General features: G+C 35.9%; 1 protein-coding gene across 3 annotated transcripts in view; it reads right to left on the bottom strand.

The window, feature by feature from the left end:
- The window catches only part of TBC1D22A (TBC1 domain family member 22A), a 180,896-nt gene that overhangs the window by 12,672 nt on the left and 144,096 nt on the right, over positions 1 to 24,128 (bottom strand). The window lies entirely within an intron of this gene.

Genomic DNA, 24,128 nt, shown 5'->3' on the forward strand with positions numbered 1-24,128 from the left:
ATCTCATATAACAATTGAGCACCACGTCCAGGAAGATTTCTCAGTGCTCCAATTGCTACAACACGGAGTAGAATGGTCCTGAACCACTCTGATTATGCTTTTTGCCATATTGTCTTATGAATTCTTGCCATATTGCTGGTATTTGGAGATATGTGTACTTCTTATGCACCAAAATAAATATCATAGCAAACAAATAAAAATAAAAAAGCTCAAGTATATCACTTGTCGCTAGCTCCATGTAAAAAGCAGCGAATAAAGGAAAACAGATACAACTATCCAGAGCACAGAGAGTCATGAAGATCAGAAGTCATTCTATTAAAAAAACAACCAAACGAACACCAACATAGAACCTGTTGCACCAATTAAGACTGCAGCAGTTATGGCAGAATTTCCTTTTTGAAACAAATTGCCAACGAGTAAGTTACTGCATTCTATCATTTTCTTCTGTAGTCAAGCAAGATCAAAATATTTGTGCAGCAGATTCCAACAGAAAATTTAAAATTCTGTCTCTCTATAAAGTCCATATGCCACCTACTCTTCTTGGTTTGGTTTTCCTGATCATGATTTGGCAATGCATTTTAAAGTGGAACAGTTTGTACAGCTCCAAGTTCACACATATTCCCCTCTCTACAGTGACTTAAATTTTAACACTGTAGTATGAACAGCTAAAAGCTCAGCAAAAAAGAAGAAAGAAAATCGTAACATACCAATTGAATATAATGAACCACAGGGATAAGAGTGTACCAAAATTTTATATATTTCAGACTTAAAGCAATTAGTATGTTTTGACAAAATGGTATTTCACACCGTAAATTGTTCTGAGTAAAATATCATCTTGTTCTAGAATAAAACATATATTAAGGATTGCGGATGTGAAATTTGCCTGTACATATAACTTAAGTACTACTGTCTGAGATATATAATTTTTACATCCATTAAATATGCCATAATGCAGTGGCTACTTAAACTAGTATATTTTTAGGACTGAAAAAAAATAATTTCCTAAACATAATTCAAATGGAATATTGTCAGTATCCTAGGGATGTAAGACTGAAAGAGGCAATTTCCATTACATTGTTCAATCACCCACACTACATGAAGCCATAGATAGGTGTTTCGCTCTGAATAATAAATAAACGCTCCCCACTTGCCATGTCAAAACCCACAAAGCATTTGTGCACTTCTAACAGACTTAAGGACATCAACACAGAGAATCAATGACTTGGCGGTGGAAGAGAAGAACCAAATCACCTTCATGAAGATATCGCAGTTACAGGAAACGAGAGATAAAGAATCTGGCCAAAGTTGTATGTCTCTACATTGGTAGAGAATCATGGTAACTGAAGATTTCCAAGTTAACCTGACAAGGCTCACAAAAATCAATAGCAAATAACGCAAAAGTCCCTTCAGCTCTCAGGAGAACACCACTGTTCACATTAAGAAATCGTTTAAGCTTCCTTGTTGAGCAAAGCACGCAGGCACGAGACAGGAGAACATCCAAGTTGCACAGGTTCTCTCAACGTACAAAACCAACAACACCTCCCCCAAATCTCTATCATTCCTTCATGCCTTAAAAGAAAAATATATGAAATGGCATTTCCTTTGTACCTCTTACAAGAAATGATGGTTCAGTTGGAGAGAAGTTCCAAAAGTCCTTCCATTGACAATCAGACTGAAGCATTAATTCAAATTAACCCAATAGAATGCAACTGTACACTATATGCTAAAAAATAAAAATATTCTAAACCGGTATAAATACTATGCAAGAAATGTGATTAACAACTGTGCTTGTCAAGACATCTTTCAGTCTGTTTGGGGACAAGAAGAAACCCAAACCAGGATTAATCTTACCGTATCACACAGTAATATAAATTTATCAAGCTTTGTCAGAAAATATATACTGCTCTTTACCTCCTGATATTTTACATAGAAGGTGCTTCACTTTATCTAATGGTTCAGAAAGCGAAGTGGAACAGGGTGATCAGGCCCAGTCAGCATGGGTTTGTGAAGGGCAGGTCATGCCTATCAAACCTAATATCCTTCTATGATAAGGTGACCCACTTAGTGGATGAGGGAAAAGCTGTGGATGTTATCTACTTGGATTTTTGCAAGGCTTTTGACACTGTTTCCCACAGCATTCTCCTGGAGAAACTGGCTGCTCATGGCCTGGACAGGTATACTCTTCGCTGGGTAAAAAACTGGCTGTATGGCCGTGCCCAGAGAGTGGTGGTGAATGGAGTTCAATCCAGTTGGTGTCCGGTCACAAGTGGTGTCCCCCAGGGCTCGGTGCTGGGGCCGGTTCTCTTTAATATCTTTATCAATGATCTGGATGAAGGGATCGAATGCACCCTCAGTAAGTTCGCAGATGACACTAAACTGGGCGGGCGTGTTGATCTGCTTGAGGGTAGGTTGGCTCTGCAGGGGGATCTGGACAGGCTGGACCGATGGGCTGAGACCAATGGTATGAGGTTCAACAAGGCCAAGTGCCGGGTCCTGCACTTGGGTCACAACAACCCCATGCAGCGCTACAGGATTGGGGCAGAGTGGCTCGAAAGCAGCCCGGCAGAAAAGGGCCTGGGGGTGTTGGTTGACAGCCGGCTGAATATGAGCCAGCAGTGTGCCCAGGTGGCCAAGAAGGCCAACAGCATCCTAGCCTGTATCAGGAACAGTGTGGTGAGCCAGACTAGGGAAGTGATCATCCCCCCGTACTCGGCACTGGTGAGGCCCCACCTCGAGTACTCCGTTCGGTTTTGGGCCCCTCGCTACAAGAGGGACATTGAGGTGTTGGAGCGTGTCCAGAGAAGGGCTACAAAGCTGGTGAGGGGTCTGGAGGACAAACCTTATGAAGAATGACTGAGGGAGCTGGGGTTGTTTAGCCTGGAGAAGAGGAGGCTGAGGGGAGACCTTATCACCCTCTACAACTACCTGAAAGGAGGTTGTAGAGAGATGGGGGCTGACCTCTTCTCCCTGGTGACAAGTGATAGGATGAGAGGAAACGGGTTCAAGTTACGTCAGGGGAGGTTTAGATTGGATATTAGGAGACATTTTTTCACTGAAAGGGTTATTAAACATTGGAATAGGCTGCCCAGGGAGGTGGTGGATTCACCATCCCTGGAGGTGTTTAAAAAAAGGGTAGATGGGGCACTTAGGGACATGGTTTAGAAGTGGCTTTTGTCAGGGTAGTTTAATGGTTGGACTTGATGATCTTAAAGGTCCCTTCCAACCTCAGCAATTCTATGATTCTAATTTATATAGTTTTGAACTTTCACCAAAATTATGTTATGACTTAATTCTTCATCCCCATTACGAAGCAATCCAAACACATTCTGGAAAATAATCATATTCCCTCTCAAGCTTTGTTTTACAAAATTAAATAAGCTACATTCTTTTAATACTCTGCTAGGGCCAGTTCTTCATTACCTAATCTATTGTTGCTGTTAAACATAATTCTGAAGAGATTACATAAAACCCAAACACACAATTCTCATGGAAGACCCAGAGAGATGCAATTTTTCAAAAGCACACAGACAGAGAGTATATTATTGGGACCACAGAAAAATAATAATTCTAAATAGAGTACATGTCCCTAAGCCCTAGGGTTCTAAGAGAATTAAAATACTAGCACATTTTATTTACATAATATTTAGTTGCCTTTCTTACATATCACTATATTGATAAAAATAGAAATCTGTAACTTCAGCTTTGGCCAACCAAAATTTGAGATCAAATTTCTATATAAGACAATGAACACCTCAACATCCATGGAAAATACAAGTTTGCAAACCAACAGCTGAATGTAGGATTCATTCTTTTCTTATCTACAAAGGAACAGCCTCCAGACACAAACACGAGAAAACAACTGAACGTCTTTTCAGTACAGTGGGTGACAACGGGCTGGGGTTAATCTTTTCCGACTGCTGATTTTTAAGATTTCCAAGATTAAAGCCCTAAAAGCATTTAGGCCATGAGTACCTCTTCTTGTTAATTCTAGTCCACACATGTAAGGAGATAAACAAGTTTACACTCTAAAACTTCGCAAAAATCTGCACATTGAAAGCAATGGCCCCTCCCTATCATGGTATCGATACCCAACAGAGCGCTTTGACAGGAGCACTCTGACAGTTGCAAAGCAGCTCCAGATCAGTCATTAAAAATCAAGTCAAAGTCCTTACATTTCCGCTATGTGAGGGCAAATCTTATTAAAATCATGGAAAATCAATATAAATAGAGAAATACTGTTTTCATAACAATTATTTTCGCATGTAACAGATGCTAGTATTACATATACTAAATATTAATAATAGCTTGCAGTATTTGTCCCAGGCTTGGTGTTCTCTCACCCATGTGGTTTTGTAAAAATTCAAATTACATTAAGAAAAGGTTTGTGGCCTTGTGGCCTTCAGAGATTCAGAGAAAAGCCTTGAAAAATCTGCCTGAAGTGATTACCTAAAGATTCAAACCAACACATAAACCTAATAGGTTTCAAGGAAAACATTATACCCAAATTGATTTTCTTTGGAGAATTGGGCTTTTGACAAAATTATTTCTTTTATAAAACCATACCTTGTGAATAAAATGCCATTTTGTTTAAATAAATGAACATGACCAAAAGGTGTTTAAGGGTTTGGTGAAAAATGTAATAACATTTCTAGTGGAAAAATAATGCAGCGGTGCATTATGTGGTGTAATGTAAGTGTTTGACAGGCTGCTTTGCCCACAGTGACTACATCTCTCATCTGGTCCTTAGCAGGCAGATGAGAGGAGGAATTCCTGTATTTATCACCATAATCTCCAAGAGAGGAAACTATAGCACAGCTTGGAAGATGTGGCCTTTTCTCACAGAAGAGAATAAAGACACCAACTCCACGAAATATAACTTTCAGAGGTATATTACTGCTGGCAATTTCGGTTTGCTTTAATAGGCTTGCCTGCGAGCTGGCAATTCAGAGGCAGCTCCGTGCTATGCTCTGTCATCTTTTCTCGAGGGCAGCAATCTTTAAGAAAGGACGTGGTAGAGAACAGCAGCTATTAAGCATTTCAGACCCCTGTTTAACCTGTTGTCCTATGCAGATCAGCACCAGAAACTAAGCACGTGCTTAAGAATTGGGATGAAAAAAAAAAAATTAACACAAAGCTTTAGCGAATCAGCTCCTGAGGACTGGATGCAACCACTGCTATTCACTCAGCTAACTGCAAGCAAATGCTGCTGTTCAGAAAAAGAATTAGCCTATGGGATAAATGGGAGCTCTTACTATATTTGCAAAGTGACGTATAATGCAAAAAATGCTAGAGAGAGCAAACGAGTTGTCATGTGTAAAGATCTGGATCTTTATGGCAGCTGAAAGAGCTAACTAGGAGGCTACGATGGCAATAGTAAATCTGCTATAATGGCATTTCTGGAGGAATTTTAAATCCAATTTGTTTACAAGTAGATGACAAAACAATAGGCATTTTAATTCTTGTTATTTTTACTGTCTTGCAATTGCAATGAGACAATTTTGTTGTAAGACAGCAAATTCTACATGCACCAGCATTTAGGAAACCATAGGAGAGAACAGAAGATTGAAAGAAAGAAAATTAATCCTCCTCCATCTGCTTGTCTCAAAGAAAGGCATATGTCACTTCATCCTATTATTCAGCTCATACTCCAAAAAGCTTTTAGTTTCCCTTTGTTCTCTTATCAGTAGTTTTGATTGAGTTTGGTAGTCAAGTGTACAGGCTCCTGTGATTTTAGTCTTCTCCAGGGTTACACACTGATAAGGCCAATAATTGACATTGTTATGCAGCAGTTTCTGCTGAAGAAATAAACATGGAAAGAAAACAGTTTTCTTTGTAGAGAGATGTCTCCAGTGACAGCTGAGAATTACTAACTAAATGGAAGCCCTGCCAGTGCATTTAGTTTAGCAGGTCACTTAAATTGCTCAGGAGGAACAAGAGTTTTTTCTTTGCTCATGAAAATCCTTTTTATATTGAAATGGAGAAAACACAGAGATCCCTTTGTTGTATTTACTGAAAATAAATAAAAACATTGGTTGATGAGAGAAAAATACCTTATAGGAGTCAGAAAGTGCTTTTTCTGGAAACTTACAGGACAATAAAATCAGATTTTCATTGTGTGGAAGATTTGATTTAAAACTTGGATATTAGCAGCATCTCTGTAAAATACAAGCCATAAAGCAAGGCTTACAGGAAGTCTCTCCAGATTACACACACCCTGCATCACACCCTTCCCTTCCTTTAGCAGGAGTCAGACCAAACACAACTCTCGACAACACGTGCAGGTGAGAGGGGCCCCCGATTTCGCAAGGGGTTCCTCCCAGCCTGCAAAAAGCATTGCTGGACCTGTGTGGGGTCTGGTCTCAGCATCCTTAGAAGAGAAAACATACGTGTATTTCCTGTTACTTCAGGCTTCTGAGATAAGGAAGGACACAATTTACTGTCAGAACAAAATGAACCCATTTCTTGAGTTCAATTATATTATTGGACATGGTGACAAAAATTAAAAAATAGTAATGAAAAAAAGCAGTGATTACTCAACAACTATCGAAGCCTTTTTAAACAAAATAGTGCTTTCTCTCTGCAAGTAGGCTTTACAGAGATTCACAATTTTAAGATTTGTATTTTACAATGGCAATGTGGTTCTAACACTGTGTACATCTTCGTAAGGATAAGTAAAAACTACTAGATATCAAAATGTTTAAGACGTAATTGCGTGAAGGCAGAAACACTACACGTTTTAGAAATTACAACTGCTGTTTCAAAATTGTCCTCTAAGGCCAATTCATTGCTTAATCATTTCAACAACTGTGAGAACTTCAGATGTTTTCTGTATCTATACATGATAGCAACTGTATACACCAGTGTGAGTATTAATTATCAAATACACAACAGAAATTTTGGGCTGATTCCTATAGTTGTAGTCGTTAAAGCCACAAAAGATCATTACTTATCTTGGTCTGACCTCTTGTGTAGATAACAGGAACTAAACCCAAACCTGTTTTTCTTTTAGGAAAAACACTGATTTGCTGCAGAAATGCATTACTTATTTTGTTAGTGTCTTAGGATTTTTTTCCTATCAAATTTCTCATATATTCATCAATTCACCTATTGGTTTTCTTTCTGACAAACTAAATATGTCCAGCACTTCAGTCATCTTCTCTGACCCATATCTATGTCTTTGACTTCAGACATCAGAACTGGATGCAGCATTACCAAAAAAAAAACCCCAAGAAACAACCCACCAAAAGGCAAAACAAGCTCTTATGTTCGTTAATTTAAGGATCCAATTACTTCCACGTGAGATAGCTGTCCGTAATGCCCCCTAGGAGCTCTTCAGAAGCCACGCATCCCAAGATACAGTCTCTCACTCCAGAGACATGACCAATTCTACTTCTCCTGTATTTGCAAAAATTTTTCATTTGACTATATCAATACAGCCTGCTTGAAGAGGTCAACTGAACCAGTGATCAGGATTGGTTTATGTAACTGCTCTGTTCTCTTTACTTTGTCAGAACAGTAAATCTGTGTCATCCACAGATTTTTATTATCCCTGTTTTATTAGTGCTGAATAGCATCACGCCAATTACTGTCTCCTCCAGAAGCTCACTACACAAACCTCCTCTTGAACATGAATATTTTTTTAGTCCTCCTGGTAGGATGTCATATTATGTTTTTGTCGATACTGTTAAATGCTATTTAAAATTTTAAAAAAAAGGAAAAAAGACCACAACATGAAATCACTATCTTGCATACTTATATCTATCAACTAAATAGATAATATAACTAAAGAATAAAATCCAGTTTCATTGTCTTGTCTGTTATCTAATGTAGATTCACTTTTCAGGAATAAAGACAGAAATGAAGCTGTTAGGAATGACACAGTGGAAAAAAAAAAGTTTCCTATTTTCTTCTTAACTGATAGTAAAAATACTGGATATGTAACTACATAAATAATATCATTAGAAAAATACTGGCTAAGCAAAGCTGATAGAATTGAATACTTATAATTAAAACTATATTACCTTCACAAACATAACAATATTATTTTCTTACCACAGAGTCTTCTGAGATAGATAAAAATTATCAAAGACCAGGAAGAACTTACGTGTTACAAGTGTGTCATGAAAATCCATGAAAGAAAATAAAGCCATTTTTGCAGACAATATTAATAACTCTTATTATTATTGTTGGCTGGACACGCTGTGGCCACTAGACAACTGCAGTTTCTTTACAGTATTATCCTCTGATACCTGGGAGCTTCCCTATTTAGAGTCTTCCTGAAAATTAAGAAAGGCCTTTGGATAGCACTCTCAAGTGTACAATGATGCCTACCCATGAAGAGAACAAACCCATCACTAAGAAGAGTTCTGATAAGCTTTAAGTGGTAGATACATTAACAAAAAGTAATTGAGTATTTAAAGTCTTCATGGAAGCAAAAATAAATATCTAAGACTATCCAAATAGCTAAAAATATCTAAAATCATTTTAACTGGAATGGATTTCTTTCTGAAAAGTAAACCTAAATAAAGTTAATCAAATGTCAAATTCTTTCATTATAATTCCTCATTCATGACCTACACTGCATCGCTTATTGGTAAGTGATCATGCCGCCACAAGGGAAATGATAACACGCTCAGCAAGACTGAAATAGGAGGAGACGGCATCCTTGCAGCCCCAGCGAACCATGAAGTCAGTCTACTGATGATGACTGGAACCACTCCAACCCTACTGCTACCTCATTTACTTTCTAACATTCTGTTGAGATAGCGAAGTTGCAGCACAGATTTGGAAAGCCACAACAGTCCACTGCTGATTCATGCTGTTAAATCATGCTGTTATTACATTATATTTATGCTGCTATCACACTACTTTATGATGGGAGACTTCATTACGGTCAGAGCCAGAGCAGATGATGAACTACGTGTCAAGAAGAAACAACACTTGCTTGCCTGCATTAAAATATATACAGTCTATACATCAGGTGAAATTAATTCTAGTGATAAAGAAGCATTACAAGTTTCAGATATAGTCACACAGAACTCTATTTCAACGATTATACAAACATACAGGCATGTTGTGCCAAGTGAAAGATTTAGCTGTTAATCACGAGGACGGCAGTTGAGACTACCAAGAGTTCTTATTTTTCTTTGATCCAAAGAGTCTCTATTCAGCTGTGTATGCTGTTTATATCTTCAGGAATTCTGTGGTTTGGATTTTTCTAGTGCTTCTTACAGTGCATCTTCAGCAACTCAATTTAGCAACTATAATCAAATGATTCAAAAACGATTCCTAGGAAGCTGAACAGCGGGAAAAGATAATTAATCATTCCCTTCTATAATTTCACCCTCTGGATTACTGACAAGATTTTAACTAAAAAGCCAAAAGCTGGAAGCCTTTAGATTTTAATACCTGATCTGATGTCAAACGGGTGGATCGGAACATTTCTAAGGAAAATACATTCGTGGATGTCATCTACATAAGACATAGGTGATATAACGTATAACTTGAAAGACAAAAAAAAAATGTTAAAAGTATAAAACATTTCAAAACTGGTGCATCTTAGTATAGTACCCAATTTGACTTCTAGCAAAGCATCAAAATGCTTAACTTGGGAATGATTATGCTTTTAATTCAGAGTGAATGGGCCAAAAAAGAAGACCCATTAAAGCTCATCAGAGCATCAGCTGCAAGTATGACCCATCTGCAGTTCAGATACATGGCTACAGCTACTTTTAGCTAGTAACTAACTAGCAGCTGCTCTTTCCCTGATTTTGACAATTAGTCTGTCCCTCCTCCTCTGTCCCCTCCTTGCATCCGGGGTAAAAATGTGCTTATCACACACTAAGAAAAATTACTATAAAATTTAGTATAAATTCCAGAAATATTACCAATATATACGAGTGAATATAGCAGTAATACAGAATGCTTTGTCATAGTGTCACTGCTTTTATGCAAAACAGACTGAAACATGCATCCTTTAGCTAAGTATATGTGTGAAAATCACACAAGTAATGTAAATCTTATTTTTGCGCTAAATTTTATCCTTTTAGTTACAGGACTGGGCAGTCAGCTAGCAGAAAACTCTCTTACACTCACAATGTAAGTGAATTTAAGTAACCAACTGTGCACTAAAACATACCCAATGAAAGCAAGCCCAAACACTATGGACTGGTTTTTTAAAAAATTTCTCATACTTTAGGTTTCACAGATATAAGCTAGTTAAGAGATGGAAGGCACACTGTGTTCAGCGTAGAGTCTGACTAGTATCTTTGGAATCCCTTAAACTCTTAAAGTAGGTTTTTAATGGAGTAAGTGATGTCAGTAATAAGAAAGCTCAAAATTAAATTGATTTCTTAGATATTTTGAGTCAGATGAACTTTTTATCTTCTGTGAAAATAATGATCGCCTATATGCAATCATCTGAATAAAAAGGTGTCATTAACATGTGGTCACCTTTCAAAACAGAACTGAACTTTAGAGATTTGCCCATAAAAATATTGTGAATTAGAATAAAAGCTCAGATCTCACTTTCCAGTTGGTCCTTACTCCAACCACTAAACAATACTGTGCATTGATCACCTGAAGAAACCTCCTATCAAAAACTTTATATTTGAATTTCTAATTTCGATGAAATCTTCAAATAAATTCAGTGACTTCGTTAGAGAGTATAATTTTGGATACTGAATTTCTTTTGCTGATTATCTGGACATTAGTTGCTCTGAAATAACCTGGGGTATTTTCCAATCTGTTCAATTTTGTGATGTCCATTGAATTACTTAATCTATTTTTAGATCATGTAGTTTTTCCTTAAGTTAAACCTATATTTATTCTGTGTCTAATTCTCTCCCCATTAAGTCTGTGGAAATGGGCATTACAAAATAAATGTTAAAACACCTTCCAACTTCATGTTTCCAGCATTAGTCATTTTCTCTTGGTCAACCTTCTCAATTCCATTGGTATTCACCACATCACTTTTAGCTGAATTAGTTTCAGTATAATTTGTTGACACACTGATAGTCTGGCATTGCTTTTCTACAGTAAGTGTCCTCTATTATGTAGATATTTTTATCCTAAGGCTCAAATTGTTAAGACAGGCAACTTTACTGAAGACAAAATATGATAATTCTCCAATTAAGGCAAACTCAATGTTTACTCTCAGAAAGAAATAATTATGATGAAACCATTCAAGATACAGCACAATCATAATGTAGCAAAAATGAAATGTGGACTGATAAGAACATCCAATGGAATTTGCAAGAATCAAAAATCCCCTCCAGTTCCAAGAAGTGTACTGTTCTGTTAAACAGGTGATAATTCAAATGTCACGGAAATTTACGCACTATGTGCTGTTTCAATGCACAAATCATAGTTGGAAGGTATATAGATGAACATATTAAAAAGCACCATTGTTTTTGTTATCAAATAAGTAGCACAGACAGCCTTTTCTGCTTTGGATGTTTTTGGCGGGATTTTTTTTTTTTTTGGTTGGTTAGTTTCTTAACATGAACTGGGAGATTCAATACCTTTGAAGTTTTGCTAGTCCTAAAATTTCTGGTTGTAAGTTCATTTTCTGTTGGTAGTAAATCTTATTTGGTTTTGGTACTCACTTAAGATCAGCTAAGAACAGGATATCGAGAATGAATCACCACTTTTTAAAAACAGGGATGATACCAGAATATGGATGTAAAAACCTCAGCTCAGCTTTTTCATCTCATTTTCTGTCAGGACCTTCTTATGCAGTATGAACAATGATACATGCTAGTCTCAACTATAAAGTGGAAAGAGCAAAACCTTCACATTTTGGTAAAACGCTCTGCAAATTATACTTGAATTGCTCTGCATATTTGCAAAATATTTTTGGTTTTGCAGCCTGTTTATTGAACTTATATTTTATTGATTTTTAATGTGCCCATGTGAATATGCGTTGAAAACAAGCATGACTGTATTTATGTAACAGCAGCATTCCTCTGGATCCCTGAGGTCCTACTCAAATTATTCAAAAGACTATGCCTTTTTTTCTCTCTGTGTTCAATTTAACTCTTTGACAATAGCATTTACTAAAAATGCTGAGCTGAATTTGTCAAATACCTCAGCTGAAGCCAAAACTGAATTATTATTCCGGTTCGCCTAAAGCCATCTAAAGACCTGGAGGATTATCAAGAAACTACTTTATGGATAAATGAACAAAAGTCAGTCCTTATTCTTGCATCTTCCACAAAGGCTTATGAGACAAATTATATTCACATTCAATGTGATTTTTAGATGTAATCAGAACTACTTAATCATTTCAGATTCTACTTAAATGTAATTACAAAATTGTGCCAAAACATAATTTTAAAAGTCTAACAAAAGTTATTTAAATAAACTTATTGACACAATGACTAGGTTTTTTAGAGACCGTCAAGAGTCCTCTGTCCCTAAACAGCTTTTTTTTTCCTCTTTGTGTGCTTACCTCAAAGATTTGAGGGGGGGAAAAAAGCTTCCTACCAACTTGATTTTGATTAAGCAAGTGATTTATGAGTTCTAGGACAATATTACATTTTCATAAATTTGGATTCATTGTGCTGTTTGCACACTAGTAGCATTAATGATATGTGTTTTTCTGAACACTACAGATTTGCTAAAGCATTTCACCCTGTATGGTCTTTAGTTGAACATAACAGAACTGTGGATCCTCTGTATCTTGGAAAAACCTTTATTATTTTTTGGATTGTTTAAAAAAAATAAATCTATCATCACTCTGTGTGATATCCTGGTAATGGGGAGAAACATAAAATACATATGGGTGCTGACAGTTGTAAAAATTAAAAAAAAAAAAAAAAAACAAAAAACCAACCAACAATAAAACTTGTAACCCACATTGGAAACAGCACTGTAAAATTATTTTCTGACAGCAAGTTACTTGCAATGCCTATTACACTGTTATAAAATAACTATTATAGAATTTCATCTTACTTTTTGTAATCACTTGCGAGTCTTTTATTGAGAAGTATAATTCAGTAAAGATTAAAGTTAGATATAGTGACCAAGACAGAAACTTATAGAGTTTCTCACTGTAGATACTGATAAAGTCACTGGAGAAATCACTTTATATGATTGCCAGAGGCCCAATGAGTGACACTTGGATCCTGTCTGCTTTGTAGTTTACTCCAACAACAGCAGCACAAGATGCTACAAAATCCAGCATCAGTTAACCACAGCCAGATTTTGTCCTTTCTAGAGTTTCAAAATACGCAGATCTGGAAAAAAAATGTCCAAGTACTGCCCTTCACCTCAGGAAAATGTTGTTATCCATCATTAAATATCTTACGTATGAATGCTTTAGGGACTTAGGCGATATGAACCCAAAAACTAGAGTTTATATGACGATGTTGATAAAGAAACCTCCTTTAAAACAACGATTACACTACATTCCGGTCAGGCCAGTCTCATTTACTCCAAAAGTTGCATTTGCTATTCATTTTTATTGCTACATCTGGGCCTATTTATTTGGTGTCAGTCCATTCTGCAAGGATGACCTTCAACAAAACAATCAACTAAGGGACATAAAGCCGTATTAAGCATTTTCCTGCAATTAAAACAACAACATTAATGAAAACAATAGAGAAAAAAAGCACTTCATCTAGCACAAATTTCACCGAGCAATTTCCATTAAAAAAATTGAGAATTAATTCCTGGGGCAAATAGGAAAAGCTGACCAATGGCACTGTAAGGTTAATGGGATCAATCTAATCACATTCGAAATATGCAATTTTCAGGGAGTATAATGAAATAAAGATTTTGGTAAACTGCGGATATGTAACACCAGGTAGTTAGCTTTACAAAATTAAAGTGTTAGGATCCTACAGTTTTTATGGTACCCGGAGTTTGAGAAAGAAATTATTACTATGCCATTGTTACTGGAATGATTTCTAAAGTTCTACTTTCAGGTAACTCTCCACACCCTCTGTTTTTTGTAATCCTTTATATTTCCTTCTTTAAGAAACTCTGATTCTGAAGAGACTACTATGGTAGATAGTGAGGGACCAAGTGCTATGTTGGTAATACCCATTTTTAGGTTTCTCTGCTAATTAGTCACTATACGAAATGGGCAGTAATGGAAAGGTTTAAAACGTACGAATAAAATACAGGAAACCAATTATTGGCAAGAGTTTACAGAACATATAGTATGATTTTACAGAATAACTATAAGTAAAATAAAAATGCACTCTAGGGTTCACTCAGTTACAGTAAAGGGATAAAATTCATTACTAAACAAGAGTTAAAATTAGCATGTTCAGAAGTAGAAACTAGACATTTTATTGTTTGTTCCTTTGAAAATCAGCTATTACTGATCCTATTACTACCACATTGATGTGTTTTCAACGAAAACCATACTGTGTTCAGAGCTATAGTACCAAATTCCTTAAACTCAAATAACAATAATAAAAAAATAGAGCTGCACACAAAGGGGGAGGGCTTGGGACTCTCATAGTCACGTAACTGCCCCTAAGAATGAATACATGCTAAAAAAAACATATACCTTTTCTTTCCCAGGAAAATGTTCAGAATTTAAAGGTAACTTTCAAGCAATACAAATTGTATAAACACTACACTCCACAGTTTTTCCCTACACAACAGCATGTTTTACAGGTGGAAATATATTCAGTATCTCTTTCCCTCTATTCAGCAGCCTCCACTGGATTTGCTCCTGGATGCTTAAGAGCTTCCCCCCCTCCTCCTGACGGGCATCATCTCTGGTAACAGTCAGTACAGGAAACAATATTTGGGCGTGCAAAGAGACAGTCAAATCTTCAAGGAAGTCCTCAAAGAATCTTCAATATTCATGCCACTAAACGTAGGTATTTAACATTAATTCTAATTTCTGCCAATTCCATGATCCTTTGTAATTAATTGAGTGAAATAAACATTTGCAGAGGGTAGGGCGAGATCAAAAGTGACTGACTCATGCTCATGTCTTTCCACTGACTACAAATGTAATTTAAAGTTACTTTATTTCTAATTTAGACCTGGCTTACAGGATTGCCTTTATTTCATTAAACCTTAAGCCTAACTACATAATGTAACCCATTTTCAATCTAACTGGTCTCTGTAACGTGAATCATATCTACACATAATATTTATACTGAACCATGCACCTGGTTAACATCTTTTTTTGTTACTTAAAAGATTAATATTTGAAAAATAAGGAAGACAAATATTAGCTAATGTCGCATATAATTGATTTAGCAAGTACAAAGGACTGCTAATTTTGTCTTATAGTTGCTTTGTTCTTTTTGAAGAACACCGAAAAACATTACAGTTAAAACTTGGTCCTACTAGTATATGGTATTACAACCTCAGCTGTCAAATTGCACTAAACCTGTTGTCTAAGATTTTGTTCTGCACGACAGAAGGGGTAGCAGTTAATGAATTACTGTATATTGCACATGAAATGCAAGCACAAAATTGCGCTTTAAGTGTTCATGTTCCAACTTTTTGATTAGATGCGTAATCTAAAATTGCAACATATTGCCTGTCTATCACAAAAGTACAGTATTCAAATAGTAACTTAATTTGGAACCAACTGAAGAAAAATATTGTCTAAATGCCATTTTTCCAATGGAAGAAAAAAAAAGGCTATTCAGGGTTACAAATTATTATATTCTTTCTTAAGGTTTTTTTTTCATAGTAAACAAAAGGAAAAGTATTACACACTCAGAGTTGTTTGTCATGAGTCAAGATATGTCTCTAAATTGTTATGATGAGTGACGTAAGATTTCTTAAGACCCTTGCTCTTCAAGCATACTCCCCCACCTACTTGCAAGACAAGGTAGCTGGCAGTCACTGGAAAACAATTCTCTGCATTCTTCTTACCTCTTATACATTTCCTCCAGAAACAGCCACTGCAGCTTTTACAGTGATGTACCTTGTCCCCTTTTAGATGTTTTCAACTAATGTGCTGGGGAAGAAGGCACTTCTTACTATGTCCCAGTACTTTAATTTTCAGATTATCAAACTCCTGAGTAATAAATGGCTTGATAAAAGCCACGAGTCTTGAAATTACACTTGAAACAGGTTAGGGTAAAAATGAAAATAAAGTTACTAAATCTCAACACTCATAATAAAGAGTACAGTTACAAATATTTATAAAAGTTGAAAAAATTAAGAAAATATATTTATTCTACTTATATCAGTATCAAAACCTGAAGACCCTTGCCATGTTTCTTATCACCAAGGTTTCACTTCTCTGCTTTTCATGCTGCATTCCCAAGATGAGAAGCCCTAACGATACAGTACGCTGGCCTTGTAGAACTAGCCTCCTTCAGCAGGGATTTTGAAAATTTCTTTTTGGCAATCTATTTCAGTATAAATGATATTTATTTTTTGTTTCAAAACAATATTCTCTAGAGTGGAAGACAGACCTATTAAAAACTAGACAAATCTCCCAAGGTAAGTCATGCCTGCAGCAATTAGGTATTCACCTCTTTCCATAAGCAGCTAAATCTACTACCCAAGGACTTCTGGTTTTGCTCAATTGCTTTGGAGAGAGCAAGACTTAGTTATCACTGACCCCTGTGATTTATCTGATATTAGACCAGTTCATAGCACAGAGTAACTTCTGAGTTTCAGCAACAAATATATATATATATTCAAGCTACTTGCAATTCAATATCATTGTACTATAACTTCCCATGTTACTATGCACAACTGTTCCAAATATCTTGAAAAGTCACTACGACTTCTGAGAGAGGGAGGTAGATGGAAAGAGGGCAACAGAAACAGATGTGCAGATTTAAAATTCAGACACAGAACCCAAAACTTATCTGTACGGCTGGAGCTAAGTTAAATATTATTTTTAAAAAGCCAGACATGAGTAATGTATTATTACTATGAACTTTTGGCCTACAAACTCAAGCAAAAGAAAGATAAAGGTGTGAATTTAGGTATAAAAATATGCACATTGCTAGCTGAATAAAATATAAATCAAAAGTGGGGTTTTTTTTGTTTCTTTGTTTGTTGGGTATTTTTATGATTTCTATTCTAAGCTTTGCACATTTAATGCCAAGCTTTTGAGGACGAACAACGCATAAAATAGGAAAAATAGGCCTGCAGTCTCATCAGAAGAAAAAGGATCACAGAAAGCCACACTGAAGTTTCAGAGATAAGAAAGGGTAGCGTAAGAAGTTTTATTCGCTTTTTCATGCTGCTTACACCATTTTCAGTGGACTATATAAACTGGTTAGAACCTTCCAGTAACTTTCTAGACAAAGGGCAACTCCTCCTCCCGGTACAAGGCAAGGACCACTAGTTTCTCAAAGTTAAAAAAAGGATAACATACAGTCTATCCATTATATTTTAGTTTAATATTAAATAATTTCTGGGGGACAAAACTTGTGTTTCTACTGTATTTAGATATAACTTTTATTAAGCACTTCCTTCTCTGTTGCAAAAATGTCAGTAATTTTATTATTTTAAGTTGGCTCTTCTGAACATAAACAATTCAACAGTGCTAACTCCCAGCAGTTGGATTTTTGTACTTGGAGATTAAGGAGCAACCTCTCTAGATCACTAGCCATGATGTTCAAAGTCTAAAACAGCAGAGCTTCCAGTTTCTTGCAACACGTGACAACATATTGAATGTCTTCCAAAAGTGCTCGCATCAGGGAATAAAATCACAGCAATGTTTAAAGTTAGAAAGATTTCCACATTCACAGTCCTTAACTTTTTACAGGTTTTGGTACATTCACAGAAAAGACCCTGTTAGTTTCCATACATGGAAGAGGGAGCGTGCAAGATCCAGAACCACAGAACCATCTAATCATAGAGCTTTCAGAGGGAGAAACACTCCTCTGTTCAGAAAACTAATCCATTCAGAAACATTACGTCTTTTTTTTTTTTTAATTGAAAAACATTTATTTTTACTGCAGTAGCAATGGGAACTAAATTTCTAGCACAGTACTCACCAAGAAGCTAAATTAAAAATACATTTATCAGTTATGCCTCATATGATACGAAGTGAGAAGTCCTGTACTTTAACACAGAAAAAGTAACCACTTAAAAACTCACATCATAAAGTAGGAACAAGATCACAAAAGGTTAGGGAAACCCATATTACTATAGGTGAGCAAAAAAACTTGGTATAAAATCATGTTTCTGATTTTCTATAGTAGATAATCACTAGGAAGGATATTCATATTAAACTTTTTGTACTAAAGCTTGTTACTCATGCAGACAGCAGTACGAATTAAATTTATCTTCCAAGTATCTTGTTATGCAGTTGCCTCTGTAACCATCTACTAATCCCATTTTTAGGGTGCAGAGTTACGTTACTTAACTTGTGTAGCTATAGCAAATACACACTCTGACAAGTGTATAGAATCAGAGTTGTCTTTCTTTAAATCCTTCTCTTTCAAGTAATTTTAGCTCACATACAAGAATATACTTAATAGAAGGGTAAGTTCACATGATATGTGAAATAAAAAATATACCTGTAATAAACGTAACAGTCCAAATGCTAGTAAATGCAGGCTACAGACTCCTTTGTGATCGTACACAAAGTGTTTAATACTGTAATGAAGAAAACTGGCAGACAAGTCCAAGAATGAAATAAGGAGACAATATGCTTATCACCTACTTGTTCTTAGAAAGCATTCCTAGGGAAGAAAACCAAGCATTTTTAATAGCTCAATATTTTTAAACTGTTATGATTATTTCAGTCTTTTGTGTTGAATATTAATATCATTTAATATAGGCGTCAAATCCTCTGCAAGAGAGATAATGTGCCCCCCCCCTTTTTTCTGTTTAATTTGACATTAGGCCTGAAGTAATACAATCCAGTAGCCTTTACTTGTCAAGGGTTCATTCATAAAAATAGAGCATTATTCCTATATTTCAGGGAATAACATGAAGCTTCAAGAACTTTGGAATCTAACAGGCAGAAAACAGACCACAGATAAAACCAATGGCTTTCACACCCCAAAACTGATGACAAATGTGAGTAAAAAGACTAAAAGGGCAAGATTATGTGCTAAATGAGACTTGAAATATCAGTAATGTATTCTTACCATAAATCAGAAGATATTAACCTGGGCCTTCTCTACTCTTACGTGAAATAAGGGAGCAAAGTATTCAAGTGAGCTGAGATTTCAGAATAGTGGTAGGTAGTAGTGAACCTTCTAACCCTGCACTGATTCTAATAGTAATTATTGAAGAGGGAAGGAAAGGCAAACCGAACCAAAGATGTTGACAGTGCTCACTCCATCCCTAAGCTAAAGATGCACTTCAAAGTCATCCTGCATCTGACTTCCATTCAAATGCGGGATCTGTGAAATGTTTCACTATCCTCTGAAACAGACATCCATCTTAAAACTAACATATACAAAACCTAAGATTTAATCTAAGGATAAACCTAACAACTCCATAAGGCATAAACATTTACACAAGTAATAACATAACCTTAATTACATTAAAATTTTATTGGTCATATGATGTAGGAAGATGGGTGGTTCACATTATCATTTGAACTAATATTAGCTTGTAATACTGTCACCATAACGAAACATCTGAAAAAAGTCAAGAGCATTTACCTAAATTTTAATAAGATAAATCATGCACACATTCGTTCTGGTCATGAGGTCAATGAGACTTTCTCCTTAGTACTTACACAAAATAATGATTAAAGAATCATTATTTTAAAGATCATCTAAATCAGAATAAAGGACAGTCACTACGCACAAGATATTATGTCTCAAATATAAAACAAGGGACAACACATTCACAGAAAAGTAAAAAAGAAGCAACACAAAGCTAGTGAATGTGACTGTAAGTGCCATGAACAGACTCAAGCCTACCTGTCAAATCTATTCCGGGTACTGCCGAAAAACAGATCTTACGTAAGGATTTAGAGGAAAGTAACTGAGGATCTGCATTAGGTGCTCCACTTAAGTAAGACGGTCAACCTGGGAGATAGCACAGATACTTCCTTGCGAGCTCAAGCGCGTGATGAGGCTGTCATCACTGGCTGATAAACTGGCAGTCAGCATCTCAACACTGAATACGAGATGACATGTAAGGTGTTGGTATTAGTCCATTAAAGGCCTTGAAAGAGAAAGTGTCTAAGTTTTCCTTGGTGCTATAAAGGAAAGGGAGCTAAAGAAGAAGCAAAGCAAGAAAAAATGATGGACTGAAAAATGATCTTTACAGCTTCTTTGCAGTCTGGGTGAATATAAATGAAGCAAAAATGCATTTGCCAAAGCCAAAGAAAAGGACATTGCAGTAATAAAGATGTGAGTTGATGACAGCATAGGAGAAAATGTCTGTTAGACAGACAGAAATGCCTGTATCTTAGAATCACAAAGAAAAAACCTGCAAGACAGATTCCTTACCACAACATATTGAACATATTTTTATAGCTCAGCTATGTCAACAAAATGATAACTTACTTAAACTGAAAATTTGGACTAAATCTGTAATATCTAACAGTTAAACCAGTATCAGTCCAACATTACTATTAGCTTATATTCAGTTTGACGCTGAATCTAGTCCCCGAAGTCCTGTTTCCTTCCAAATCTTTCAGATATCCTGTACACAACACCATTAAACTCAACAGACATATTTTCTATTAATGTTTTAATTATAAATATACTCAAAATCATGCTTGAATATTTTATCACCTAACAGCACCAACCACTCACTTCTGTCAAGAATTCAGGAGAATTCTGGAATTATGGCTGTAGTTAGGAAAATGAATAACAAGTCCAAGTCTAAGACATGCCGATGAATAGAAAGGCTGAACTTGCGTCCTTAATTACTTAGGCTTCAGTAGAAATCAAATAAATTTCACATTTTGCATTCACATTGCAAGTCATAGTTTATCACATTAAAAAAACACTGTATTTTTATCTATATTAAACTTAGTGCTTTTTTTCTTTTTTTAATCTGACACTAGTATGGAACCAGTGAATTAACACAGAACATTTATACCATCAATGGAAATATCATAAGCCATGAACGTCCCGTTCAATCCTATAAAACATCACATCTGTTACAAAGGCAAATCTGAGCCAGGACTAAAAGGTCTTCCATTTACTGTCTGCCCATTGTGCTCTCTGTTCCCCGACATGTGAAGTAAAAACTGCTAATCCGTAACACGAATAGAGCTACAGAGCTACCCAAACTAGCTTTCTCTACCTGGGTTTGTGGAGCACCCCATGTACATAAAGCGGACTCTCTCTCTGTCCAGAAGTGAGAGCCATGAGAGAATAACAAGCTCTAACTAAACTACTATCATTCTTTTCAATAATATTAATCTTTGTATTATACATGGGCGTGAAATATTTAAAATGTCTACCTGAAAACACAGCGGTATAGTTTCACTGCTATCAAACTTGTTCAAGTAGATTAAAATGAAGACAACTTCCATCATGACCTGATTATCATCTTACAGTGAGAAAATTATTTTCTTACGTTCTATCAAACATGAAAAATATGGGATTAGCATCAACCCAGTTTTATACGCTTGTGTTACAAGTTTATGTGTACATGTTCATATGCATGTATACCTACAATATATACATATAATATATACACATGATTATTTGAACATTTGGAGGCCTGCGCTGAAACATTTATTTCTTCCTCTATTTCCCTCATCAAAAATTATTTTGATTGATACCATAATATTTAATTCTACAGGTGTCAACCAAATACCAAGTAGTTTTCAGGTTGTATCACTCTGTAGCATCAGTCCAGCCAGCCTAACTCCTTTCATTGCAGAATTTCTTTCTCTGCTACACAACACCACACAAAAAAAACCCCAAAAAACAAAAAGCAAAAAACAAGAACTACACACACACACGCTGTCTGTAATAAGGAAGTATTATCATGGAGGGCTGCACACTTGGTATATAAGTCTATTAACTAATCTGTTCATGTGAGGAAGAATAAACATCATACTTTTACTGACTGCTTGGGTTGCAGCAAGACATACTGAAGAGAATGGAAACAGGTATCTTAAGAGCAAAGATTATGTTCTACCATTATCCTGTCTGTAACGTTACTGATAATATTCTTCATCAAATAATAAGAAAAAAGTAATGCATAACCAAGTCCTTTAAAACTGGTCTTGGATTCAAAACCTGCTCGGTGTCTCATCTGGCATATCACCACACCTGACGCTCCGGGGAAATTATTCTGCCTGAAAATTCCTGTAAGGTTTTTAATGCTACTGAAAGAGGTCAAACAGACATGTAAAAGAGCATGAGTTTTCACAGCTAGTACTAAAGGACCAGGCCCTCTGACTGATGATTAGGAGAGACTTCCCTTAACTCTGTCACATGCGAAAAAACAAAAACAACACACACTACGTGCAGGAGAAATGACTGGATGCATGTTCTGATGATTCTTGCTACAGCTTACGGAACAAAAAAACTTCAGTACAAAATGTACTATCGTTATGACTTCTCAATAATGTGAATTCAATGCAATAAGAGTACTCCAACAGCACATACCGAACTCCCCAATTATCCAATGTAGTTTAAATGCCTATTACTTGAGCTCCTACTTTGAAGACCAGGCAATGGTCTACAGCTATTATTAACAAAGCAGAAGAATAATGGATTTTATTCTTGCCTGTGGGAGAGGAGTATCATTTGGAAAATTGATAACACTTTAGTTTAGTCATTTTCAAAGGTCATGTTACACAATAAAGAAGGCCAAGCCTTTTAGTGATAACATATGATAGTGGTAAAGCTAGCACTAGTCTACAGATCCTCAAAATTACTAATTGCTTTTCTATGTTGTAAGCAAGCTAAAGCAATTTGATAAATCTGTTCCAGTATATTCCTGATTTATGTACTTTATAGTCTAGTTTACATAGCCTATAAGTAAATTAAACCATAAAAACCACCTTAATTTTTAAATATGTAAACAGATCTGCATATATAATGAGGAGAACAGAACAAATCTTCATACTACTATACCTTGGGCTTATTATTTACTTTAAACATAGTTGTAATAGATTCAGTAGAAAGGGGAAAATTATGAACTAAGGTGCAGGAAATCAACAGGAAAAATTTAATAGGAAGGATTAACAGTGACCAATTGTAGTTGTGAGGCACGGCTGCCAACATTAAAGTTGATTTTGACAAAATACCATAAACTGAGAAAACCTAACAGTGTTAGCAGGTAGTATAAATTAAAGTTGTTATGTTGTGCCCTTAGGCATTTATTTATTGCAAAGACAGGCAATGACAGTTAAAGTGCTCCAAATAAATCATTGTATGAAGAAGAATAAAATAGATTTAAGTGATACACAAATTTACACAATGGTTCATTTGTACAGGGCAACAGAGTTCAGTCAGATGGAGAGAAAATAAGCTGGTAACGGGCCATTTCCCCAGGGCAGGCAACGGCAGGGGCCTTGCAGCATGGTTTGTTTACAGTCAGCCTGTAAACAAGACTTTAAGGCCTTTCAGGCACTGCATGTGTATCATAGGGTAAAATTCAATGTAAAATATTTCTATGAAAGTGAACTGTCACCAGTTCACAAACGTAACCAAACTTCCACAGGGGCATGCAAATGATTCACCTATTTACCATATTCAAATCCCATTCCAAACAACTCTCTGATACGCTCTTTGCTGGAAAAATGTAAAGTTTTGAAATGTAGGGACCTGAAGTAAATATTCTTACAGGCCTTTTATTTCCTACTGAAAAACAGGGTCCTTATTTTAAAAGGCTGCTTGCCTAGCTTTTTTGAAAGAATGAACATCAACATGTTGGAGTGTGCTGTTATAGAGATAAAATTATAAATAGATAACTCCAGTGAAGCATTTAAGATTGAAAAAAAATAATCCAGTTACCTTTTCAGAAAATCTCTTTGTGAAATACCAAGGCTCTACTTGTAATAGCATCTCCAGAAATCATCTTCTCAAAGTCTGTCTCAGTTAAAACAGCATTTATTTTTCCAGCGTGGACAAAGGAGATACATCTTGTACTGCTTATAGTCCATTACTTCAGGTCTAACAGTTTTGGAGCAACTCTAACAAACAGTCGGGCACCATCAGTCTTGCTGTAACTGCTACTGTTTTGTCATAAATTCATCCCCAAGTAACGCTAGGAAGCTAAATTTAATAAAGACCACCCTG

This window comes from Chroicocephalus ridibundus, chromosome 1 (assembly GCF_963924245.1).
Source record: "Chroicocephalus ridibundus chromosome 1, bChrRid1.1, whole genome shotgun sequence".
NCBI lineage: Eukaryota > Metazoa > Chordata > Aves > Charadriiformes > Laridae > Chroicocephalus > Chroicocephalus ridibundus.